Genomic DNA, 2,710 nt, shown 5'->3' on the forward strand with positions numbered 1-2,710 from the left:
AATTAAAAACTGGTCTTAGTCAAATGGTTCAGAATTCACAATTTGGAGGTAGCCCACTTGAAAATCCTCATTCTCATTTGAAGAAATTTTTGATGATATGTGGTACACAAAGACAACTGAGTTTCGATGAAGTTATTCTACCACCTTATTTCCATTCTCTCTTCGGGATTCAGCATTGGAGTGGTATGATTCACTTCCACAAGCTATTATAGCTACTTGGGAGCAGCTATCTCAAGCTTTTCTATCTCAATTTTTCCCACCTGGGAAGACCACTCATTTGAGGAATTTGATGGTAGCTTTTAAACCAAGGGATGATGAAACTTTGTATGAATCTTGGATGAGATTTAAGGAGCTTGAAAGGCAATGTCCTCATCATGAAATACCGAAATGGATGATTGTTCAGAATTTCTACACCAGAGTTACTCCAGCCATAAGAAACACAATTGATTCACAAGCAGGAGGAGATTTCATGAGAATGACAAGTGAAGAATGCTATGATCTATTAGAGAAGATTGCTCATAATACCCATTTATGGGGAAATCCTAGAGCACTTGAGCCAAAGAAAGCTGGGATCTATGAACTTGACTCAGTTAACTACATGAATGCAAAATTTGATCAGTTGACTCAGCTTTTTAGTGATTTTTGCACAAAGGCAACAACCTCAACTCCTACAACTATGCAACAAGTTGCCTTCACAAATGGAACTCAAAGTTGTGGAGTTGATTATTCTTCTTATGGTGATGATTATTTGCAAGAGCAAGCTGCTTATGCAGGAGGTTATCAACAAAAACCTATGGGAAATTCTTATTCTAATGTGAACAACTCAACATGGAGACCACAAGCAACTTTTGCTCAACAAGGCCAAAGCTCAAATTATGCTCATAACCAGCAGTTTATGCAGCAAAATAGGCCTCAATTTCAGCCTCAATTTCAGCCCACAAGGCAGCCACCACCTGGATATCAAGCAAGAGCACAACAATCCCTTCCATCCCATGAACCGAAGCCATCCTTGGAGAACATGATGGAGAAATTTTTTGCTGAACAAAGCAAGATGAATAGCAAATTGGAGGAAGAAATGCAACACATGAGACAAACCATGGATCAATTACAAGTCCACAACCGCATGTTGGAGACTCAATTGGCGCAACAAGCAAGCTCATCAGGAAGCAATTCCTATGGGAAACTACCTAGCCAACCACAAAACCCTCATGAACAATGTAAGGTCAGTAACCTTGATAAGTGGTAAAAAAGTTGGTCAAGAGAGTGAAAACAAGAGAGAAGAAAAAGAGAGCACAAAAGAAGAAAATTCAGTTGAGAGCAAGAAAAATGAAAAAGAAGAAGAAAGCAAAAGTGAGCAAGATGAAGGAGAGAAACCATACATCCCACCTGAACCTTACAAACCCACCCTTCCCTACCCTCAAAGATTCATCAAGCATAAACTAGACAAACAATTTGGCAAATTCCTTGAAGTGCTAAAGAAGTTGTATATCAATGTGCCATTCACTGAGGCACTATCCCAAATGCCGAGTTATGCCAAGTTTTTGAAGGAGATTCTTTCCAACAAGAGAAGGCTAGAAGATTATGACACCATCAACTTGGGAGAGCAATGCAGCGCTATAATTCAGAAAAAGTTACCTCCCAAACTCAAAGATCCGGGTGTGTTTTCCATCCCTTGTCATATTGGTGATAATTGTGTGGAAAATGCTTTATGTGACCTTGGAGCTAGCGTCAGCCTAATGCCTCTTTCAATATATGAGAAGTTGAATATGGGAGAATTGAAGCCCACAAACATGTATCTTTCATTAGCTGACCGTTCAATTAAGTATCCGGAAGGCATTCTTGAAAATGTACCTATCAAGGTTGGGAAATTTTACATTCCGGTGGACTTTGTCATTTTGGATATGGAAGAAGACACAAAAGTTCCTATCTTATTGGGAAGACCCTTCTTGGCAACAGCTGGTGCATTAATTGATGTGAAGGGTGAGCAATTGACACTTAGAGTGGGAGATGATCAAATGATATTCAACATCAATCCAGCCATGAAAAGGAAACATGAAGAAGTTGAGTCTTGTTTATGGGGTAGACATTATTGATGAGATTGTTCAAGAGCATTTCAGAAAAAGCTATCCACAAGACCCACTTGAAAATTGCTTAGTCCATGGTGGGAGCATTAATGATGATAATCACAACATGGCTATTTTTGCACAACACTTGGAGAGCTCTCCACCACATCCTGAAGCCACAATTTTTCAACTTGAAGGAGTGCAAAATTTGGAGATCAAACCACCATCATTAAAGGTAGAGGATGCCCCAAAGGTAGATCTTAAACCTCTTCCTTCCAACCTCAGGTATGCTTTTCTTGGACCCAATGAAACATATCCTGTTATAATTAATGCATGTTTGACTGATATTGAGATTGACAAATTGTTGAGAGTTTTGAGAGAATATAGAAGAGTTTTGGGTTATGCAATTGATGATATAAAGGGAATTAGTCCAACAGTTTGTATGCATAGGATTTTCCTTGAGCCAAATAGTAAACCTTCCATTGAACACCAAAGAAGATTGAATCCTACAATGAAGGATGTTGTGAAAAAGGAAATCCTAAAATTACTAGCTGCTGGAATTATTTACCCTATTTCTGACAGTGAGTGGGTTAGTCCTGTGCATGTTGTACCAAAGAAAGGTGGGGTGACAGTTGTTAAAAATGAAA

General features: G+C 38.9%; 1 non-coding gene across 1 annotated transcript; it reads right to left on the bottom strand.

Moving 5' to 3' along the window:
• Positions 1-274: 274 nt before the first annotated feature.
• Positions 275-381, bottom strand: LOC131183592 (small nucleolar RNA R71). The gene has a single exon (XR_009151635.1). It is a non-coding gene; the product is annotated as a small nucleolar RNA R71 (small nucleolar RNA).
• Positions 382-2,710: the final 2,329 nt, after the last annotated feature.

Source organism: Hevea brasiliensis, chromosome 9, assembly GCF_030052815.1.
Source record: "Hevea brasiliensis isolate MT/VB/25A 57/8 chromosome 9, ASM3005281v1, whole genome shotgun sequence".
Classification (NCBI taxonomy): domain Eukaryota; kingdom Viridiplantae; phylum Streptophyta; class Magnoliopsida; order Malpighiales; family Euphorbiaceae; genus Hevea; species Hevea brasiliensis.